A 24,751-nucleotide genomic window follows, 5' to 3' on the forward strand; every position below is an offset into this window, starting at 1 on the left:
AAAGTAGGGAAGTTAGAAATATCAAGTTATACGAAACATCTTATTGTGATAACTGAAATTTTCTGAAGTTTCAGGTGAACTTGAATGGACTCCTAAATTGGGATCCTTCTTATAGCTCTGTGGTCAAAAGTTCTAACACAGCTAGTTTTCACCATATGGTCTGGTTATTGGGAAAAGCAAATTTAGGAAGGTGTACTAAATTGTGTAGAGTACTGTTACTAGCAGATTTGGGTAGAATTGCCTAGGATTCTGAAGGTGACTTGCAAACAGAGAAGCAAATCCACTAAAAAGAGACCACTCAAAAGCTGCCTAAGGAGGCCTATTCCAGAATGTCCAGGAGAAGATGTTTCAGGGACCAGACAACTACATGGGATCTCTGGAACTCAAGGTGAAATGTGCTGATTAACTGAATATTATGAATGGGTTACCAGGTTACATTGAAAATTGGTGTTACTTCATATTGTTGATCATTATATTATTTTGGTCTTCTGTTTTACGGTATTTATGTTTCCTGAATTTCCTTGGTGACCTTGCTGATATGTATATCCCCTCTCTAAAATTAGTATATAATGTGCCCTAAATGACTTGATCTGTAACATGTCTTAGTTTACATATAGAGCCTATTGAACAAAGTTTGTCTCCTTGAGGGATACATAGGATTGTGACTCTATGTATCTAGGTTTGTTTAACCCTATAACATTGATGGAAACATGGCATAATGATTTGTGATTCACTGTACACTTGTCTCTTATTGCAAGTTTAAGTCCTCTAGTTTATAACTATTAATGCTTACCTAAATTGATTTGGCATAAGAAACAGAGACTAGGATGATGCCATTGGGTATAAAAGATGCAATATGAGGCTGAACATGGTACTGACCTAAATATATATGTATATGCTAGATATGTGAGTTTTTCCTTCAAATATTTCAAAGATATTGAATGGCATCTCAAGATTTAATTGGTAACTGAGACCAAAAGCTCAGGTTATTGACATCACTCCTTGGCACAAAACCAGCCACAAGGAATTTCATGGAGAATTCAGGAAAGAGATCTTTGTTCAGCTGAACCAATTTGAGGTGACCTCAGTGTCTCTCCTTGTCAAATACCCTATTTATTCCTAAGTAAATTTCCTTTTTTCAAACTATTCAAAGATCTCTGAGTGTCTCATTTTGCCCCACTATTGAACTTAAACTGCCAGAATTGAATCACAATGAACTAGCCAAAGTGAAGGATGGGCAAGGAAAGTGATTCAGGTGTTGCCTGTGGTTGGTGCTTTCAGTGATGCTTCTAGATGTGATTACTAATTACTATGAAGCACTTCCCACTCCTGGAAGTTTAAAAATTAAAAATAGTAATCATTCAGCTAGGAGAGAAACTGGTGGATAAGCCCAGTCTCCTTAAGAACATTACCTTGACCTGTTTGTGCAAAAATATTTATAGCTGCTCTCTTTGTGATAGCAAAGAATTGGAAAGGGATGTCCCTCAATTGGTGAATGGCTAAACAAATTATGGTATATGTTATCAAAAAGTGGGTAATCTCTTTTAGTCTTTGGTTAAAGGTGAAGTAGGTATTAGGAGGAGGAATGAAGGGGATGGTTGAATGTAGGGAAAGAATGAATTAGGTGGTATATTGGATGGTGAGAGAATAGGTGGGGTATTCAGGAGAGGCAACTTAAAACAGGCTAGTCACAGGAGGCTAGAGACAGAGGATATTGGGAAATAGGCTGGATCCTTCAAGGCAGGAAAGGTATCTCTATGCACACAAAGGAGTTGGGCCAGTCAGAAGTATTTAAATCTGCCTTGAGGGCTTCCTCTTGTCAGTTTCTCAAGTCCCTTGAGGGAGGAGTTGAAGGGCTCCTCCTTGTCAGTGAAGCTGATAGGTGCAGGACTTTCTCCCAAGTTGGATGCCCGCAACTCCCTCAAGAAATAAATAAATAATTCCTTCCCTCTTCAACCCTTGCCTAAATTTTCAATACAATGATTCACCAGAGGCTTTGAATTGGTAACAAAGAGGTTTTATTGATCTCAGGTTAATCAGAGGGAAAGAGGTCAAGATTTTCTAACTGTTGCTAGGGAGAGGGATGATGGTGGGGGATGGGTCATGGAGAGGTTTAGACTGAGAGAGCCTTTCTTCTCAGTCTTTGTCAAATCAATAAAACTAAGGGTAACTTATTTGAGGATACTCTACTTGTCTATAGAAATTAAACCCACAATGTCCAATCACCAAGCCCTCCCTTCCACCCAGGGCCCAAAGGAAATTCAGGGGAAGGGAAGGGATATAGATGAAGAGATCAGGGAGAGGTCCAGAGGAATGAGATAGGTCTAAATTTCTCCAAGACAAAATAAGCACAGTCCAAGGCCGAAGCAATTAGGCCAAAGCCAAGCCGAAAGGCCAAAGCCAACAGGCTAAACCAAAGCAAAAGTCTCCAGCCACAGCAAAAGCCAGAAGGCAAAAGCCCCATCAGTTGGAACTTCACCTCTATTTATAGTTTCAAGTTCCAACTGACTTTCTGAAGATTCTAAGACTTCTAACTGACTTTTTGTGACCCTTAGAAATTAAAGAAGCAAAAGTTTCTGTTAGCCCCCTCGCATTACATATATGACAATGATGGAATACTATTGTACTATAAGGAATGATGAACAAGATGATTTCAGAAAGAGCTGGAAAGATTTACATGAACTGATGCAGAGTGAAATAAGCAGAACCAGAAAAACATTGTACACAGTAACAGCAATATTGTGGAATGATCAAATAGGATAGACTCTGCTACTAATAGCAATACAATGATCCAGAACAATTCTGAGGGACTTAAAAAAGAGAATGCTATCCATCTCCTGAGAAAGAACTGTTGGAGTAAGAATGCAGATGGAAGCAAATGATTTATCACTTGTTTATTTGGGTATATGTTTTAGGATTTTGGTTTCATAAGATTATTCATGTACAAAAATGAATAATATGATAACATGTTTTGCATGATAATACATGTATAACCCAGATAGAATTGCTTGCCAGCTTCAGGAAGGAGGAAGGAAGAGGGGAGGGAGACAAATGGAATCATATAACTTTAGAAAACTCATGTGGAGGGGCAGCTGGGTAGCTCAGTGGATTGAGAGTCAGGCCTAGAGATGGGAGGTCCTAGGTTCAAATCCAGCCTCAGACACTTCCCAGCTGTGTGACCCTGGGCAAGTCACTTGAACCCCATTGCCCACCCTTACCACTCTTCCACCTAGGAGCGAATACACAGAAGTTAAGGGTTTAAAAAAAAAAGAAAGAAAACTCGTGGAAATTTGTTATTAAAATGTTTTACAATTTTTTTAAATAGGAAACATACAGCAAGTATTTATTAAAAACCTATAAACCAATTATGTGCCACACACTGGTGCCAGGTCCTAGGGATACTAGTACAAAGAATAAAATAATCCTACTCACAAGGAGTTTACATTCTAATGGGAAAAACAAGAATTTGTACTTACATATTTAAGACAAACAGTATAAATATAAAATGAACAAATATAAAAAAGTACAAGGTAGCTGTGGAAGGAAGGGAGCACAAATATTTGAGGGGATATGGAAAGGCTTAATGCAAAAGTACAGTGCTTGAGCTCCACCTTGTAGGAAGAGGGGGGAATTCTATATGTAGGAAATAGAGAGATTGTACATTTAAGGCATGTGGGATACTCGTTCTCAATCAACTATATGTCCAAAAAGACATAGTTTGCTGGAGAAAACTGTCTACAGAAGCTCTGCTGGGTCCTTTCTCATTTCAATCACTGGTGCTCTTGAATGCATACTATACTCATAAAGAGATGAAAAAGTAAGCATCTGGTTTCATACTGCTAAAACTTCCTTGGGTTATTTTTGTTTTGTTTTGTTTTGTTTTGTTTTTATTAATAATAATGACCTTTTTCATTCTTTTGGAAATTCCTTTTTTTTTTCTTTCCTTCTTTTGAGGCATAATTGCAAAGTAGAATTAAAATCCCCCTAAACTACTGGTCCAACTGGAGCAAGGGGAAGATTTCAAAATCGTACTTTCACTGGTAGAAGGAAATTCTGGTGAGAGTCCCCTTTACCAATGCATTTCTATAGCAATTCTGCTCAGTAAAGTCTTAAAGAGCTGTTCACAGGTACTGAGAAATTATGTGACTCAAGTCAGGATCACAGAGTTAGTATCTATCAAAAGTATAACTTTAACCTAAATTTTCCTAACTTAGAGATCAGAATTCTATTCACATTTTATGTTGCTTCTCACTGCCTCTAAGTTTTATTAGGGACAAAAAAAAAAAGCTGTCTATTCAAATAGCTTCTCAAAAATTAAACAGTGTAATAATAGCTATATTATCTAGCTTGGTACATGATCTTACCCAAATGCAGAGAGTAATGGAAAAAGTCTAAGAACTGGAAGGAAATTCATATAATTAGTTCATATAATTAACCCTGAATTATCCATATGAAGATTATCTGTTTCCTGGAATGTCTGCTAAAAATAATTTTCGTACTCAGTTTCTCTGGTATTCATTTCTTGCTATTCTCATTTTACTCCTCTTATTCCCCATACTATTATCAATAGCTATGTGCTCTAGTAAGGTAAACTAATTTAAGTTTAGTTAAATCCCTTTATAAGAAACTCCACAGGAAATACAAATCATTTTTATGTAATAGAATTTTAGGACTAGTTTATAAGACTAGATAAAACAGATAATAAAACTAAACAAAACAAAACTGGTAAAGGGAAAAGAAGTGCTTTGAACCCAGAAAGGTGTTTTTCCCTACATGTTCTTCAATATTTTTGTGTTAGAGGATGGCTTGTATTTTGTTGGAATTTTTTTTAGATGGTTGCAATGTTTGGGAAGGTGTGGAATGGGAACCTGATGGGAAATGGACAAAAATAAAAACAATTCAGTCACCAAACCTATTCTAGAAAGTAAACAGCATACAATGAAAGTCAAGATATAGAAGCCAAATAGCAAGGGACCAGAAAAAGCATATACACGGGATTATTCATTTCATCTTGCACATGACAGGTGTTCAAGCACTGTATTCTTTGTCATTTAATTTGACTACTATTTTGCTGAAGAAAACATAAGAACTCAAAATGCATTATCACTTGGCTTATACCAAATTGTAAGATGCATTACAAAACCAAATATAAAGTATTTCTGGACAACCATTCATTTTGGTTTATCCATGTAACTTCTCTGTGTTGTTGTGGATAATCAAAAGCTTGTTACAAAGAAAATGGAGAAAGAGTACAAAGAGAATAAACTATTCTCTATCTCATATGAAAAAGTATTAACTGATAGCATAATAATATCAATGATGGTATAATAGTAACAATTATAATTGGTATATAGTGTCTCATCATTTCATCTAGGTACTATAGTATTTTCATTTTGTAAATTAAGAAATTGAGGCCCAGAGATATGACCTGGCTTACACATGGCTGCGCACCTACTATTCAGGGCCAATATTCCAATAAGACCTCTTCTCACTCTTTCAACTATGATATTGCCTCTTGGAATGGCAGAAAATATAATAACAACAATGGTGTTGAAAAGTCTTTTATTTTTCTTATGACTATAATCTCTACTGGATTCAAAGACTTACCCAAAGCCCCATCCATCTATTGCACTTGTAAATATCACATTTCCCTGATCTGGAGAGAAGTAAAGGTGAGAATCATCTGTATGCTCCAAGCCTGCACTCCAGTCATAAACTTGCTCTCCTGGTACAGAATCTGAACTCGCTTGGGTTTCAGTTTCTCTTTTGGCCCATTCTTCTAAGACTGTTCTAAGATATTCTTCAGGTGAGAATATGCTTCCTGAGGTGTGAATTTCAGTTCCACTATCAAACTATCTATTTTATTGATCACTAGAACCGGGCGGATGTTTTCTAGCCAGGCTTGTCGAAGAACTGCTTGTGTCTGTGGACAGACTCCTTCCACAGCGTCCACCACAATGATACAGCCATCACAAATTCGGACAGCAGTTGATACTTCTGAGGAGAAATCCACATGTCCTGGAGAGTCTATTAGATTAATGAGGTATTCCTGATCATCTTTTTCATAGTGTAGGGAAATGGCACTAGATTTCATGGTGATTCCTCGAATCTGTTCATCTTCTCGGCTATCCATATATCTTAACTTCTCGGCTAGGCGACTAGAGATGATTCCATTACTAGATATAAGGCAGTCTGCAAGTGTGGTTTTCCCATGGTCTACATGAGCCAATATGCAGATGTTCCTGATGTTACTGGTATTTTTCTGGAGTTGAATCATCTTATCCAAACTATTGAGCACCATGGTATCTTTTTCTCCCCACTGACTCAGTTATAGATGACAAAAAATGACAAAAAAAAGCCAAGAAGCTGATATCGGGCCCAGCAGCGCGGCGGCACCATGCGTGCAGAAGACGCGGAGGAGGTCTGTTTTACAATTTTTAAATAAAAAACAAAAAAAGACCAAAAAAAACACATTACCTTGAAGATAATTGCAATAACTGTCTTTTAGTCCCTCTAACTTCATTATATCTGGGCATTCCAGTCTGGTATTTCAAGCCTTCTCAAGTTCTCCTGAGTGATTTCTTTAAGGCAGCCTAGAAAGAAGGAATATGGGGAGATCAAAAGAGATTTTTCTCTCTCATGAGAAATGGACAGATTCAGAGACTAATTGTGCTGGTACTAGATACCTTTGTATTGATAATAATTATAATCTCCCAATTGACATAGGAGAAGCCTGCTACTAGAAGCCTGTCTTCAAGAGAATTCCATTTCTGTTTGAATGGGAAAATAGCTATTTTGATTTAAATAGCTTTTTGGAAATGACAATGCAGCAGTTTTCACTTTTATAATTATAAACGTCAGCCATTGCTGAGTAGCTTAAGGAACACCAAAACTGAGATGAACCAAGTCATATTCCTAATAAGTTAGGAATGTCTGATGACTGGGCTAAGGAGCTATTTGAATTTTGTTTTTAATTTGGCATTTGTGAGGCCCACTAGAATTTTCCTTGTGGATTTTGCTGTGATTCTTTAGTGTAAATCATTATTGGAAGCACTTGAAAGGACTCCCTAGATTGGGGAGATCTTCCGAGATATTTCTGCAATTAGGGATATCTAATGCTATGCCAATTTTATCCTATTTTGTCAGCTGAGGACAAATAGAGGTGCTGTCTCCACTCCTAGAGAAGTCTTTGGCTTTGTTGATTTTGGGGTGCTTTATGTCTGTCCTTGAGGATAGGTAGGAAATCCTAAGCAGGACATTCCTATTCTCCATGGCAACCTAATAAGTCTAGAAGGTATCTCAGAGAAGGCTGACTATCTGGAAGAAGGATTTCCTTGCCTAAGAGAGGATGACCACTATCAGAATGAGGAACCCAAGCCCTGCTGAGTTGTCAGAATCCATTATAATTGTCTGAGACATCTTCCTGACCTTGGCAACTATACTAGGAAGTGACAAACTGGCTTGCTAAACCTAGTCCTGACAGAGCACAGGAAAGTAATGACAGCACACACCTACAGCAACCCACTGTATAGGAGAATGGAGTCAGATCTCAGCAGAAAAAAAGTAGAAGTCCTCAGCTCTGAGGCACCACTTTGCCCCAGCATAGAACAAAAGCTCTTTTTTTTTTTAAACCCTTACCTTCTGTCTTGGAGTCCATACTTGGACTCCAAGGCAGAAGAGTGGTAAGGCAATGGGGGTCAAATGATTTGCCCAGGGTCACACAGCTGGGAAGTGTCTGAGGCCAGATTTGAACCTAGGCCTGGCTCTCAATTCACTAAGCTACCCAGCTGCCCCCTAAGAACAAAAGCTCTTTGGCAGTTCTCCTGCTCTGGCACAGAGGGTAGCAGTTAGTGCTAACAGTGAGGGAGCAGACATAAATACAGGTCCCAGTTAAGTAATAATAAGCATTGATGTGGGCCTGAGAGGCAGGCAATATACAGTCAACAGTAACAAGCAGTAACAAGCATTTTGTTTTATTTTATTTTTATAAAACCCCTGTCTTGATCTTGGTTCCAAGACAGAAGAACTCAAAGGGCTAGGTAATTGGAGTCAAGGCTTTGCCCAGGATTACACAACTAGGAAGTATCCAAAACCAAATTTGAACCCAGGTCAGGGTTCTTCAGGCTTGGCTCTCTGTCCACTAAGCCACCTGGCTTCCCCAACAAAAATTTATTATGTGATGAATTTTTTAGGCAAATAGTCCTATAATTATTAAATGCTTACTGACTGAAAAAAAATTCATAAAACCTAAGAATTCTGATCAATGCAATAACCAATGTTATAGGAATATAGGGGTACAGGGGAGATATAGAGATATAGTGATGGTGATGATGAGATCTATGATCTCCTCAGCTGCAGTTGGTTGGAGGAACACCTACTCCTATTACCCTATCTGCTGCTGCAAGTTATCCCCTTCCTCTAACAGCTGCCCAAGTAAGGACCCTCGAGAGGTTAGATAGATGGGTAACCTTTCAGGTCCAACCTGGGGTTGGATAAATTAGTATTGGGCTATTGATCTGCCTTGGATAACATTCAGGATCTGACTGTGTTTGACTCCCTTCCCAAGGGCTGTGATAGAAAGACCACTCAGGAAGATAATTGTTGTTGAACACTCCTTTATCTATAAATCCAGAAAGGATAACAAGGTCAAGGATTGGGGATTGGAAACCCTATTGATCTATTATCTTTAAACCAATTAACAATCAGGACTGGAGGTTATTGATTAGGTGGAAACTGGATATTTCACCTCTCCTCTACCTCCAACCTGACCTGGCCACAGCCAAGCCAGAGAATAGGGAGGCTATTGCTGCAGATGTATTGATGGCATTTATTCTCTCAGCTCTCTTGTCACCAGTGTTGGTGATTCGCTAGCTCTCACAGTCTATCAGGAAATAGATTCGGGTTTATTCCTACTCTCTTCTTCTTAAACCACCTGGCAACCCTTCAACCACACTTCCAGCCACCCACTGCCCAGATTGAACCACAGAGGTTGGCAGAGATCTGTGATCTCCAGTTCTCAGCTTCTGAATCCAGAGACTTCAGAGACCAGAGACTTCTCTGTCCAGAGACCCCCCCTCAAAGTGGTTGTGAGGGGTATTTATAGGGTGAGGTCAACAGACATTTGCCCCTGGCTCACAGCACCTGGGAACATTCTGAGTCTCTCAACTGCCATCCCTGTCAGTCAAGGTTGCATCCATCTCTTCCCAGATTATTGAATATAACATCAACAATGTCCCCAGATAACCTATGGTGAAGCATGTTATCCTTTGGGGCGAGGGATTGAGGGACACAAGTTGCATAAAGAGTTATACATTTTGTGTTGGAGGGGATGTTGAGACACTAGTACACTACTGGTGGAGTTGTGAATTGATCCAACCATTCTGGAGGGCAATTTAGAACTATGCCCAAAGGGCTTTAAAAAAAGCCTTCCCTTTGACCTAGCCATACCACTGCTAGGTTTGTAACCCAAAAAGATAATAAGGAAAAAGACTTGTACGAAAAATTTTATAGCTACACTCTTTGTGGTGGCAAAAAATTGGAAAATGAGGGATTATCCATTGATTGGGGAATAAATGAACAAATTGTGGTAACTAATGGTGATGGAATATTATTGTGCTGAAAGGAATAATGAACTGGAGGAATTCCATGGGAACTGGAAAGACCTCCAGGAATTGATGCAGAGTGAAAGAAGCAGAACCAGGAGAACATTGTACACGAAGACATTATGGCACAATATGGACTTCTTTACTAGCAACAATGTAATGACCAAGGACAATCCAGAGGAATTTATGAGAAAGAAAGCTATCCACATCCAAGGAAAGAACTGTGGGAACAGAAACGCAGGAGAAAAACATATGATTGATCACATAGGGATATCATCAGGATTTTGATGTTAAAAGATCACTCTATTGTAAATATGAATAACATGGAAATGGGTTTTAAACAATGATACAAGTATAACCCAGTGGAATTGCTTGTCAGCTCTAGGCTGGGGGAGGGAAAGGGGGGAAATCATGAATCAAGTAACCATGGAAAAATATTCTAAATTTTAAAAATTATAAAAAAAAAAGTTACGCATTTTGGGACATGATCTCTGTGTAGATCCATTTTTCTTTATTATGTTTATCTGTTTCAAGGATGTTTTTTCTTTAGTTTTTAATTTAAAGGATAAGAATAGGAATGGATATGGAGGGAAAGGTGGTCAAGCAATAGCTCCCAAAAGAGTCATTCCTAACATTATTTAAATATCTGAAAAGAACAAAAGACAATTCAGATGGAAATACAGATAAGAAGAACAATTAAAAAAATACATGTAGGGGGCAGCTGGGTAGCTCAGTGGATTGAGAGCCAGGCCTAGAGACGGGAGGTCCTAGGTTCAAATCTGGCCTCAGACACTTCCCGGCTGTGTGATCCTGGGCAAGTCACTTGATCCCCATTGCCTACCCTTACCACTCTTCTGCCTTGGAGCCAATACACCGTATTGACTTCAAGACGGAAGGTAAGGGTTTAAAAAATAAAAGGCAAAATTTACGGTTTTATATGGAATTCTCTTTTTTATTGTTGTTTGTGCTGTGTGTATGGAAACTGTCTTTTTTGGTATTTAAGTTTAGAATTAAACATTTTTTTCCAAAAAAAAAAAAACTGAAAAAAGATTGTATTTATGTTCTTGATGGATCTGAATATATATAGGTTTTATCTACTCATCTCAGACTACTACTGATAAAACTCCACCTGGATAACCAATAGAACTTTAAATTTTAGTAAATTCTATTTTTGGATCTCTTGTCCTATTGTCATTTATGAATATTATAATTAATTATTATCCTCTTTGGCATTTGTATGAATTACAATCTTATGATTTTCTCTGACATTCCTTGCTTCAATTGTCAAAAGGCTTTGTCTTAGAACAAAGAAGCATATAATATGTAATCTGAAATAATTGAAATGAAAGAATCCAAAGGAAAAAATTAAGATCTCCTGCATGCTGAAGTTTGAGACCCTTTTGTCTTAGAAATGTTACTAAGACTAAAATTACTAAGATTATAGCTGTTGACTGATCTTTTTATAATCCTTACATTCTCATAAGGATTTAAAAAAGGACATCAGTCAACACCTATAATCTTTCAGCTAAAATGGAGAAACATTGGGCCTTACCACCATTCCTGATTCTGTTTTCTTTTGTCTATTGAGGCTTATTTTCTAACCTTCCTCTGCAACTTCCAGATATCCAGACACTGTCATATGATCTACGAATGCATCTTAAGGATCCCTGATTCTTATTATCCACCCTGAAGCTTTACCTTTAGAACCACAAAACCTTTTGAGCTCCCCCACTCTATCCTTGTAGCTGAATTCTCCTCTTTGCACCTCTAATTATAATTTTCTCAAGTAAGTTTCTCAAGAGCAAAGATGATCTCACTTTTCAATTTTTATGCCCAGCATGTAGCATAGTGCTTGGTACATAGCAAATGCTAAATGCTTTTTCATGCATTCATTTTATTATTTGTTTCAATTATCAAATATTTATTTATTCTCCCCTACAACTCTCCCAATTGAAAATTTAAAAAGAAAAACAAAACCCATAAAACAAATACATATAATCAAACAAAACAATTCTCCATCTTGGATCATCTGTCAGCAAATGGCCCCATAGTAGATACTTAATTCATCATTAATCCTCTAGAATCCTGATTGATCATTTGCACTGATAAATTTTTAAGTCTTTCAAAGTTATTTGTCTTTTCAATGATGTTATGTTATAAATTGTTCTCTTGGTTCTGCTCATTTTACTTTATATTGATTCATACAAATCTTTTCAGTTTTCTCTAAAACAGTCCCTTGTATCATTTTAATGCCACAAATACCATTATATTTATATATCCTAATTCATTTATCTATTACCCAATTGATAGTTATCCCTTAGTTTCCAGTTCTTTTGCCACTATAAAAAAAAACTGCTATAAAAATTTTCGTACATATCAGTCTCCCCCCTTTTAAAAAAATCTATTTAGAATGATATTGTTAGGTTTTTAGGCATAGCTCTAAGTTGCTTTCAAAAATGGCGTGATTAGGGCAGCTGAGTGTCTCAGTGGATTGAGAGACAGGTTTAGAAACTGGAGGTCCTAGGTTCAAATCTGGCCCCAGACATGTCTGGACAAGTCACTTCACCCTTACTGCTTTTCTGTCTTAGAACCAATACATAGTATTGATCCTAAGATGGGAGGTAAGGGTTTAAAAAAAATAAAAAATAGCATGATCAATTCACAGCTTCACCAAGAATATTAATGTGCCTGTTTACCCTCAGTCTCTTCAACATTTGTAATTTACCTACTTTGCCAATCTGATGGATATGAAGTAGATCCTCAAAGCTAAATTAATTTGTAGTTCTTTATTAATGATGTTGAGTATTTTTTCATTTTGTTATTAACAGTTTGAATTTCTTCCTTTGAAAACTGCTTGTTTATATACTTTGACACAGTGGTCAGTACAGTACATAGTAGACCCTTAATAAATATTTATTGATTGATTATTTGTAAATTGGATCTTTTTCTCATAAATTTCAACCAATTCTTAATACATCTTGGAAATAAGACCTTTATTAAAGAATCTTGCTGCAAAGAATTTTTTCTCTAATTAGTTCTTTCCTTCTAACTTTATCTGCATTAGTTTATCATTCAATTCATTCATTTTTCAAAGCTTCTAGTTGTTTACGAAAAAAATACTATATTTTGTGGAAATGCTAGCAAACACTAGAAGATGTCAGAAGATGCTAATTTTTTTTATATCACTAGGCAAAATTATCTCCTAAACCATTTATTGCTTGAATTTCGGGAATTTACAATATTTTTATCTCTTCCTAGAAGTCCTTGAAACTATATGACACTGACTGTTCTATTCTACATTGCAAAATGTATCTTTTTTTTCCTTTCCGTCTCCATTTGATAAACACTCTATTCTTGATTTGTAACTTTAATACAAAAAAAACTCCTGTAGAATGAGATAATTTCAAGAACTTTCTTGAGTTTTTCCACAAGAATATATGAGACCCACATGTCTTGTAGACATTAGGACACTTGGTTACTTGGTTTTTTTAGTTGACTTTCTAGATTTCCTGAAATAAACCTTGATATCATGTGCTAAAAGTTACAGTTCTTGTTTCTACTTTGCCTCTGCTTGTTTCCCCCAATTTTTTTTCTTGTCTTATTGGTATAGTTAATATCACTAGCACTATATTGAATAGTGTTATATTGAATCTCTGGGAGCCAGGAGTCCACACTGTTGATTGACAGGTGAATCCGTTGGATATCGGAATGTTCCCAGAGGACCGTGAGGACAAGGGGAGAGAGCAGTTGGCCCAGGATGGTATAAAACCCCCTGGCAGCCCTGGCAGGGGGTTCCTTTCCTTCCCTGAGACCTGAGATCTGTGGATCCTGGTCTTTTGTGGGATTGAGTCTTGCTGGGCTCAACCTTGCAAGATCTTCCTGTTTGTTCCTGTTAACATCATCGACCTGTAGCCAGACCATCATCTCTGATTCTACTGCCCCTAGGTATTAGAAATCAATCATCTTAGTTATCTAGGTTTCCCAGGGCCCAGAAGGGATCCGGGAAGTGAGCAGGAGAAGAAGAAGAGGGTGGAAAGGGGTGGATATCCCAAAGACTGATAAGGCATATCATCTAGCAAAGGAGAAGAAGCTGAAACATCAAGCAGCAGTTTGCCTACTTTGGTGTGGCTGTGGCCAGGCTGGACCAGAGGGCTAACTATCCTGATTCATTACTTGCCTATAGTTTAAGGGTTTATCATTACCAAATTTAATTAGGGTTTCCCAATACCTCTATCCAATCCCATTACCCTGTCTTCCTTTAAATACAGACAAAGCTTTTTAAACTACCTTCCTGGAGTGGTTATTCCTAGCTTCTCTGGGAAGGGAGATACGTAGTCAGAGATAAACCCTTACCAAGCCAATAGAGCCCATTTACAATATAAATCAACCCCAGGTGGGACCTGAAGGGATAACATCCATTGACCTAAAGGATCCTGCCTGGGCACTGTTATAAAGGAGGAAGGTGTCATATCATCCTCTCCCTCTCCATCTATACATCTACATCAGTTACATCTAGTTTTATTATAACAATAGTAAATGTGATCATGGACATCCTTACTTTATCCCTGATCTCAGAATTGTTTTGAATCATTATATCATTGCTGAGAATAGCTACCTTACTCATAATTGATCATTATACAATATTGCTTTTACTGTGTATAATGTTCTCCTCCTTTTGATATGGGTGTACAGGCTTCCCCTAGATACCCCAAAACCCCAGATTATGTCCCAGGTCAAAAAGTACATAAAAGACTCATTTTTCCTTGCATTCCTGCAGTGCTAAGGGAAGGTGACTTTGATCTAAGAGGAAAATCCCCTCTGGCCTCTCCCCTCATTCTTGATGAGCACAGATAGGCACCTCCCAGCTTACCCCTGATAAGCTTCTATTTTATATCCCAGATATCTGATTATCCTCTAAACTAGACAGATCACTCTCTTTTGACTTTGAGGCATAGGACACAACCACATGACCCATCTCAGATTCCAGAGACCCAGTAACATGCTATCATCATCCAATTTCTAATCATGTAGACCCTGTTGTCAAAAGGGTATATAAAGCCCAGAACACATCCCCTCTAGGAGGCAGCATTCCATCTGCTCCTCCTCCCTTAGCCATACCATTTGACTTATATTCAAATTAATAAATCTCTTTTATTTTTAAGCTAGCTATTGGAATCTGTCATTTTTTTTTAAAACCCTTACCTTATGTCTTAGAAAGGCAGAAGAGCAGCAAGGGCTAGGCAATGGGAGTTAAGAGATTTGCCCAGGGTCACACAGCTAGGAAGTGTCTAGGGTCAGATTTGAACCTAAGTCTGTCATTCTTTGACAAGGACAACATCTCCAGATCCAGGGTTTTACCTCAAAGCTCTCCCATAACACTTTCACTTTTATGTAAGTCTTCCAAAGTTTTTCTGAAAGCATTCTGCTTATTTCCACAACTTGTTCAGCCTTTCCCCAGTTGACATTTTATTATTCCTAATCTGATGAATACAATGAGTAGGATACAATACAATGAAACTTCAAAAGAGTTGCCTTAGAAACAGACTGACAGATGAGCATTTCCTTTCCTTTGGCCCTCTCTTTAAAAAGTTTGCCCATCACTGCGTGGTAAAAAGTCTGATATAGGTTATATGAGTGCTTTTATGCAGTTTGCATTTCCAAATTCCCCATGTTATAACTGAAGACATATATCATATATACCAAAAAAAAAAAACCTCACGAAGGATGACATGCTTTGATCTGTAATCAGATTTCAACAGTTCCTTCTATGGCTGTGATTATGGACATTTTTTTTATTCATGAATCCCTTGGGGTTATCTTGGAATTTTTTTTTGCTGATAATGGTTTAGACCTTCACATTTGATCATTATACAATATTTCTGTTACTACATATACTATTCTGGTTCTTCTCACTTCACTTTGTATCAGTTCATATGTCTTTCCAGATTTTTCTGATCTCATTTTGTTTATAATTTCTTATTATGTTATTCATCATTTCCAAATATACCATATACTACAGCTTGTTCAGTCATCCCCATTCTCCAATTTATGGATATTTACTCCTTTAGTTTCCAATCCTTTGCCGCTACAAAAATAGCTGCTAAAAATATTTTTGTACAAGTAGATTCTTTCCCCCTAACTTTGGTCTTGTTGGGATATAGACTCAGTAGTGGTATGACTGGGTCAAAGGTCATAGTTTTATGGCCTTTTGGGTGTGGTTCCATATTGTTTCTAGTATGGTTGTATCAGTTCACAGTTCCACCAACAGTGAATTAGTATCCCAATTTCCCCCATTCCCTCTAACATTTATCATTTTCCTTTTTGGTTATATTAGCCACTGTGATAGGCATGAGGTAGTATCTTAGAGTTGTTTTAATTTGCATTTCTCTAATCAATAGTGATTTAGAGCATTTCCTCATATGACTGTAGGTAATTTTTATTTGTTCATCTGATAACTGACTTCACGTTTTTTGACTATTTGTCAATTGGGTGATGCTTTGTATTCTTATAATTTTGGCTCAATTCTCTACATATGTGAGAATTGTGACCTTTGTCAGAGATACTTACTATAAAAAATTTTCCCCAATTTGTTGTTTCCCTTTTAATCTTGGTTATATTGGTTTTGTTTGCTTACAAGCATTTTAATTTAATGTAATCAAAATTATCTGTTTCATTTTTCATAATGTTCTTGATGTCTTGTTTGGTCATAAATTCTTCCCTCCAGCTTACATTCCAACTTTGAACTTTATATTAGGGCCATACTCATGTATTGCTAGTGGGAATATCTGGTTTGAGCTTGGGTCCTTCTGATGTTTTCTTGAATTATTGAGTGTTTTCTTTTTCTACGATCTCAGGGATAGCTCAGAATGGGGACCTATAAGATTTCAATGTTCCCAAAGTGGTCTACCCAGGGCAAAGACTAATCACCGCCCTCTTGGTCTGAGCTGGCAGTTAACAACTTGAAATATTAAAAAAATTAGAAAGAATTTTATTAAATCAGTTCAGCAGAGGGGAAGGTTCTCTGAATCTCTGAAAGTCTCATATTATATAGAGTTCAAAAAATGGTACAAGCTGAGTGGTCTGCAAGTAAGCAGGTTACAAAATGGACAGTTTCTATAGGTTGCTTGAGAGATACACCAGCAGGTAAGAATAAACATTCAATAAAATATGAGTGAAAGCAGAACACAAGCTATTGGTCTAACCCAAAACACAGGCTTTCCTTGAAGTAATTTCTGGCTCCCCTGAAGGGTATCTGGGGTCAGCATGATCTGCACACATCCTGAGACACACAAAGCTAGCTTCAAACAATAAAATATTTTTCCCTCAGAGCCCTGCAAGTTTCTGACCTAGATTTGGATTTGAGCAAAACACGTTGTTTTTTCACTTGTGGGAATTCTATAAGACTGGTACTGGACTCAGCCACAATCAGTCAGCTGGAAAGATCTATGGGTTCAGAGTAACAGAATCATAGGTTGTCTTTTAGCCTAGAATTCCTGCCCTAGTTATTCTGCTTCAGACTTCAAACTGGGCTAGAAGCTGAAATTGGGATCCTACCTGAGTAGGAGCTACTACTTCTAAATTTGCTCCTCACTCAATATAAAGTCTAACACTTACTACCATTTCTCTTCTAGAACATTGCTCCATGAAACAGGGTCCTTCTCATTCTGCCTTGGATCTGTGACCTGGAACTTGGTACTGAACAATATAACTACTGGTTAGTACCTCTTCCCCCATCATAAACAAGGACAGGATACCCCTGTATGGGTTTGAGAACCTTTCTTGGTCTGGTATATAGCGTTAGTCTTCTTTCAGTTCATCACCATTGGAATATCCCTGGCCAAACCCATTACTAGTCTTTATCCCTGTGCTGACCAATGCTAGGTATATGACTCATGATTCAATCTTGGATTTCCAGATCAGGACTTATTCTGTTGTATTTTCTTTCTTTCTTTAAAAAAAGAAATAAAAACCCAACAGAAGAGCTGTAAGTACTGGGAAATTAGGGTAAAGTGACTTGCCCAGGGTCACAGAGCTAGGAAATATCTGAGGGTAGATTTGAACCCTGGATCTCCCATGTCCAGGTCTGATTTTCTATCCACTGAGTCACCTAGCGGCTCCGATTCTGGTATATTTTCTAGATCTTTATGGAGGAGTTCTGTTGGTAGTCCTGCTACTCCATTATCTTGGCTCCATCCTGACAATATGTCTATTCTTTCACATCTAAATCTAGAAAAATATGTCATCTATTAATCTATACTTCTTCATCTTGTAGGAAAAATGATTTATCATATTGTTTGCAAAAATCATACTGTATAAATCTAACCATATATGATTAAAGGTTGTCTGTACACAGAATGTAACCTGACTCATGATCTCTCTAGAAATAGTGGAGATGACTACAGGGTATTTTGAGTGTCTCTAGGTCCTAGATCCACCCAGAGTATTCTTTATTTGAAGAATCACACTTAGGACTTTGGGTGGGTTCACCCAAATTTTATTAAGTGTTTTTGTGTTCAGTTGTGTCCAACTCTTTGTGACCCTATTTGAGATTTTCTTAGCAAAGATATTGGAATGGTTTGCCATTTTCTTCTCCGGCTCATTTTGTAGACAGAGAAACTGAAACAAGTAGGGTTGAGTGACTTGCCCAAGTTTAATCAGCTAATTAATAAGTGACTGAAGCCAGATTTGAATTCAGGAAGATGAGTCTTTTTGACTCCAGGCCTGGCATTCTATCCATCATGCCACCAATTGCCTACTGAATGGTTACAGTTATTCAAATATATCTCAGTTTACCTTGCTTTCAAGTTGCCCTCTCAGTAACTTTGCTTAAGTGGGAGGGGCACCCTTATCTAAATTTCCAGACCTTGGACAGGGAGTCATACCTTCTTTCCAGCTTGATCTCTACCAAATGATTTAGCACATTTCTTTTTAAAACTATTTCAGATTTAGAGGTTTGTTCTCACAAACCACAATTTTTCCCTCCAAGAATATTATGATACAGCTTACCAAAAACTTGACTAAAATCTTGGTAAACTGTATCTACAGTTTTCTCCTCATCTACAAATTTAGTTGAAAAAAAAAATTACAGTTGGTCCATCTGGCCTGATCTTTTCTTTGTAAAAAGAAATTCTGTATTCCATTTTTAATTTATTGGAGGACCTGGAGGTCCTCTTACCATATGTAAGAAGTGGGGTTTGAGATAGTGGGGTGTGGTTTGGTAACCTCTTAGTCTAAGTATAAGGGCCAATTCTTCTCCACATTCACCCCTCCTTACTAGGAAGATGGGGAATCAAGACACGTGGGGTTCTCCAGTATGGTTGTGCCAGGGTTGGAAAGTTAGAGGAAGATGTTTTCTATTGAAGGAAACTAGTGGAAGCCCGGTAAATTGTTCCTGCGGAGTTACACCCACGCAAGGCTCCCCAATCTCCAAAGCTAGATCTGATTTAAAATGGAGAACTGCTTTCCTCCATCCCTCAACCCACAAGTTCTGTCTCCCTCCCAACTCAGTTACACAGATCTGACTGGAACAAACTAAAAAGGGATTTATTTCAGGAACAAATAATGAGGAATAAATGATGAGGGTGTCAGGGAAAAGGGGTGCAGGGGGTTCCTAAATTCCCCTCCCAAATAAATACTATTAAGAATATAATTGTGGCTAACTATAGAGGAAGTATGGTAAGGTAAATGTTCAAGGCAAGTTTGTGGGCCCCCAGGAGCTGGCTCACCCACCAAAGTCTAGGCCCCCTGGCTAAATTGTAGAACTCTGTTAATATATCTTCCAAGATAGTCAGGAACTGATTGAGAATCAATTTGAAGGGTTGTAATTGCTAAAGGTCTTTGGAAACTCTTCAGATTTGCTTTTGAAGGTACTGCAGCCCCAAAATTCAACCTCCCTCCCTCCTTCCCCTCCAAAACTAGAGAGATGTCTAGATCCATTTATTATCTCTGATAAGGACGGCTTAGTTGATAAGAAAGTAATGGGACAGGGGAGAAAATCTTGACTGTTAACTCATAGTTGCTTCTCTGAAGTGCCATTGAGTCACAAGTTTATTATATATGAAAATTCAAATTCCCTTTCACCCAAAAGCACAAGGAAAGTTTTACAGCTTCATAGACATTGCAATTAGTTTAGACAACACACAGAAACCTCAGAAACTTCAAGGCAAAGATAAGAGTACAAGGTTGGAATTATAGCTGTCTCATCATCAGTTAAGTCTGGGAATATTTTGCTGGGTTGGGAAGTCCCTGAATTTTTTGGTCTTGAATGTCGAAAACCACTTTTTGAGACCCAACAGCTGCATTCCTGACCAAAGGGGAGAATGTTAACCTCTTGACTTCTAGTTTGCTAAGAGCTTAAAGCTTTTCAATAAGGCCACAATACTTTTCAACAAGAAAGGGTGTGGATCACAAAAGGGGTCAAAAGAGGAGTCTCAGATTTTTATCTATTTGAGACTGTTTCTCTTATTGGCTTCCCACAGAAAGAGATAGGTTGTTCTTTCCCACAAGTCTTTGCACTGAGGCCTGTTGAGAGCCATTGGATGCAGAAAGCCATTGGAGAAATAGGATCAAATTTAGGGCCTGTTATCTGGATTCCCTACGTGATCAATCCAGGCTGAAGCAGTCTTTGTGTTTGGTTCTGGTCACCTGAGCCCCGAAAAGCTCTGGTACCAGCAGGTAGGTTAATCCAAAAACAACTTGATCCCTCCAAGAGGCTATTAGGAGTCATTTAGAAAAACAGAGTCTGTAACAGATATTTTATCTGGATCCCATTACAAAATCATCAGCAAGTAAAACTGTGTGTATGATTTTTCTGCACTGCATGTCAGGATGCAGACAGAATGGGCCATCTAAGATAAAAATCTGAGGCTCCTCTTTTGACTCAGTTTTTGATCCCCACCTTTCTTAGAATTCTTATTGGAGAGCTTTGAAGTGGCAGACCAGCATCTACTGAGTTGATGATTCCTCTCCTTGATAACTGAGAAGCCTGAATCCTAACAAACATTACTTAGATAAGATTGCATACTTAGATTAGAACTGGCGCCTTTAGCAGAACTCAGTTGATGAGCATCTCCATGGGGTATTTCCACTCCCAGAGTTATCCCCTACTAAATTGGTGGTTGGAATTTGGCCATTTGTCTTTGCACCTTTACTCTTTAAACTTCAATGGGTTATTTGTTACCCCTTCACTGCTGTAACTCCTTCTTTGTGTTCTTTGTTTGAAATCAGTATATAATAAACTCCAAAGCCCACAGAGTTTAGAACAGCATGGGCTAACCACTAGTCTAGTTGTTCTTATTTTCTTTCTCCTGCTTTAACCATCCTATGCCACCACGCCACTCAGGACCCCAAAAATCATATAGAGGCTGGCCCCCTATAGAGGCCAAATGTCATTCTCCCCCTCCTCAAGGTTCCATCAGTGAATTCCAACATGTAGGCTTGCTCCAAACTCTTACACATAGAAATGTGTAGAGATTAACCAGCCTATAGTGACAGAAAGTAGGAATCGGGGAGCCCCATGATGGGCCAGCATCAGTTAGTTGGGCTCTGTCAGTTGCTGACAGTTAGGGCTGACAGTTGCAGGAAGTTGGCTGATGGGCATGAGTTGGTCTTTGGGGGTTGGTTGCTGATGGTGTAGGTTGGTGATTAGTTGGTAGTTGGTACTTAGTTGCTGGAATATAAAGGCGGGTCTGAGCTTACTGAGAGTGCTTTTGGCTTTAGCTTTTAGAGAGTTTTTTGCCTTTGGGGTTTTTGGCTTTTGGTTTAGGCTGTTAGGTTTTCTTCTCTTCTTTGAACTTTTTGGAAGGTGGCTGGTTTTCACTGACAGAACTAATTAGTTGGATTAAACACTGATTGGGCTGGTTTTGATTGGGCTGGATTGGGTTGGAACTTTGTGGGGTAGTTGTTATTAGTAGTAGTTATAGGCAGTTATAGGATAGACATTAGGAAAATTTCTTTCTCTACATCTTTCCTATATTTCCCTCCTTTGTTATATTCATTTTGCTATATTCTTTTACTATCTCTATTTAATAAACTATTTTAATAAACCTAAACTGTTAATTGTTAAAAGCTGCTAGAAGCTTTCTTTTCTCTGGCTTACAGGAATAATATTAATTTACAACTCTACTATATTCTCATTAAAACTTAAGGTATTAAAAGCTGCTCTCTTATTTTGTCAAAACCCCTATTTTAAACCTTACATCTTGTTGGAGTCATGTCAATTCTTATAATCGCTACTTCTCTAAGAAGATACTTTCTAATGATCTCTTCAGTGATGCATTCTAGAAGAAGGAGCTGAATACTCTGAGGAAGAAGCATCTGATTCTCCTCTGAGGAATAATACAGTCACAGATGCTATAAGGCAAAGCTTCCAACAAGTGAGAAGAAGAAAAATGCACATGTTAGTGATTCCCCATTTGTATTACTGATAACAATAGTGTAAAAAGGAATTCTTTATTCTTTTTTTAATTTAACAGGGGACCTGGAGGTCCTCTTACCATAGAGATGTGTAGGGATTTACTAACCCACAGTGACAGGAAGTAGGAACCATAGAGACAGGAAGGAGAAACCAAAGAAACAGGAAATGAGGTAGGAAAAGGTTATAAAAGGGGTCAACATGAGTGGTCAAGCAGTCAGTTGGTTTTGATTGGGCTGGATTGGGTGAAGTTGGCTTTTGGGAGTGTGTTGGCTTGGCGGTTGGTGTTTAGTTGCTGGAAAATAAAGGCGGGCCTGAGCTTAGTAAGAGGGCTTTTTGGCTTTAGCCTTTACAGAATTTTTTGGCTTTTGGTTTGGGCTGTTAGGTTTTTTTCTTTCTTGAACTTTTTGAAAGGTGGCTTGTCCTCATTGACAGATCTAATTGACAGATCAACACTGATTAGGTTGGTTTTGATTGGGCTGGATTGTATTGAAACTTTGTGGGGTAGTTCTTAGCTATAGGTAGATATAAGCAGTTTTAGGTAGTAATTATAGGTAGGTATAGGATAACTAGTATAGACATTAGGAAATTTTCTTTCTTTACCTCTTTCCTATATTTATCTCCTTTACTATATTCATTTTACTATATTCTCTTACTATCTCTATTTTAAATTAGTTAAATTATTAAAAACTGTTCTCTTATTTTGTCAAAACTCCTAATTTATCCCTTACAATAGAGAGGTCTATTATTTTCTCAAGACCATGAATCAAAGAAATAACAGAGAACCACTTAAAACTTTTCAAAATGGATTTCTACTGTCCACTTCTGGTCATTTACATGAGCATAAATAATACTGCCAGCATCAAACTGAGAAGTATTCTGTGAGATAAAATTTTGATCAAGAAATCAAAGACTAATATAGAAACAAAGGCTTTATTTTCCCTTATTGCAACCCACCAAAGACAAGGGATACAATGAGAAGAAACAAAGTCAAGGAGCGAGAAACTGATTTGGGAGAAGAATAGTAAATATCATGTCTTAAATTTCTTGACCATGATTTAAAATGTAGGAATGACAGACTCCTGACCACCTAACGAAATGTGCAACTAACAAAGATTGGTAAGAAGGAATTTTAGAAGTGTCTTGGAAAACTAAAACTAAACAGAACTAAAACGGATTGGAAGGAAGAAAAATGTCTATATTTGAAATACCATGCTAGATACCACTAAAAGTAGGAGTTGTTGTTGCTTTTGTTTGTGAAGAGGACCAATGACACCATGGGGTGATATCTTAACTTGCATGGGAATTGGATTTAAGTAAGGCAGAATAGCACAAGGTGTTATGATGATGATAACAGATAATTTGGAGAAGCAGATAAATGTGTCAGGGCCAAATATAGCTTCAAGTCAAGAGTCTCAGATTGACAGGCTTCAGTGAGGAAAGGAGGGGGCTAAACACTCCTGGATCTCAAACCCCTCCCCCTCTAACTGCTGCTGCTTCAGTTGGTAATGAAGACAGGAATGAGATTCTTCTGGTAAGTTTCTGTTATGGCTGAAACCCCAAATGATGTTCCCTTTCTTTAATTTATATTCCTCACAGGTCTGATAAATGAGTAAATAGAAACTAGCTATATCATTGTTGAGGACAGAGATGATCTTCTTAAAACTGGCTGAAGACAGGATTCAAACTAGATGTCCAGACTGAGTTGTGAGTATTTCCCCAGATAAATTCCCAGGCACAGATATTGAAGGTATAGCTTATATTAAGTAATAACAAGGAAAACTAGAGAGGTTAATGGGGGTTTTAGGATCATGAAAGGTGACCCTGAACTGTTAGGTTGAAGCTGCCCTTCCCCCCTCACAGGAGGGGATGAGGCACTTAACTAAAACTGGCTCTCTTGCTATTAATGAATATCTTTACTCTATAATCATTAAATATTTGTTGTATTGAAGTTGATATAAACTAACCCTACTAAACAGCTAATCCTTATGTAGTAACCACACTGGCTATGTCACTATGGCCTCTCAAGTGAACCCCCAAGTGTGGAGTAGTAAGCAGGGTGTCTGCTCACTTCAACCTCCACAAAGTAACTGCCAATTCCTCTCAACTGCCCCCTCACCCAAAGTTCTCCAGGGGGGTCCCCTGGAATTCTGGGTGAGGCTGTCCCTGTATCTTTGCAGGGATTCCATGCTTTCCATCTCCACATAACAGTAATTTCCCCCTCTTCTAGTAGGAATTTCCACTGGAAATTCTGCCGGCTTAAGATATTGTAGCATAGATTACCCTGTCTACACTAAACCTAAATCACTTCCTAAATGTCCTATTCCAAACCCCTTAACAGTCTTGCTATGCTATTGCTTTCGATACTATCTACCCCTATCTAAGGAGGGAAAAAGGAAAGCATAAACAAGGGGAAAAACAGGTTTTGGAATAGAATACAAGCATCATAACACATGCAACAAATTATCACAAACAGAAAATCCAAAACTGCAACAATTATAAGTTGCAAGCACTATCCCTAAAGCATGCAATGCAAACATCTTTGAAACACATCCAAAGCAAAACTGTAAAAACCTACAGATCTTCTAAAACTTGCTCCTAACTCATAACAAAAGAAACATGGTAAAACTCTATATGCAAAATGTCATAGAACTAAGTTTCCATGTTAGTACCTTACTTAAGCTAAATTAGTGGTATTAATAATCCTAAATTCTAAACTGTTAGTATATTAATCTCA

Source organism: Gracilinanus agilis, chromosome 2, assembly GCF_016433145.1.
Source record: "Gracilinanus agilis isolate LMUSP501 chromosome 2, AgileGrace, whole genome shotgun sequence".
Classification (NCBI taxonomy): Eukaryota; Metazoa; Chordata; class Mammalia; order Didelphimorphia; family Didelphidae; genus Gracilinanus; species Gracilinanus agilis.